The sequence below is a fragment of the Penaeus monodon genome, chromosome 15, assembly GCF_015228065.2.
Source record: "Penaeus monodon isolate SGIC_2016 chromosome 15, NSTDA_Pmon_1, whole genome shotgun sequence".
Lineage (NCBI taxonomy): Eukaryota > Metazoa > Arthropoda > Malacostraca > Decapoda > Penaeidae > Penaeus > Penaeus monodon.
Window position 1 is genome coordinate 13,019,205 of NC_051400.1, and position 425 is coordinate 13,019,629.

Here is a 425-nt window from a genome sequence, read left to right on the forward strand (position 1 = left end):
TGGCAGAATTAAAGAAGTAACTGTTGTCACCAAAAGCAGCCACCACCTCAATACTGAGCACGTAAGTCGAGGACAGTGACACACTACAGGCGCACTTTTGGATATAGGTTCACCCTCTGGATTATCAAGGTGTACTGTTCGCCGCCAGTGGTGTGTCCAGGATGTGGCCTGGGCTGGCATATGTTACCCATGTAATCTGATTGGCCACGTCAGCCGTCAATTCCATCATCAGAAATTGTAATTGGCTGTGTGATAAGTATATGAATTTGCACTAATGTTACTGGTTTTGGTAGGTATAGAGATAAAAATTAAAAGTAATTTTTTTTTTCCAACCCCAGTCTGGATACGTCACTGTTATCCATAATCAGTAATAAGTTATGTAAGTTTTACTCATCAGATTGCAATTGTTTAGTGTGTCTAGGAAG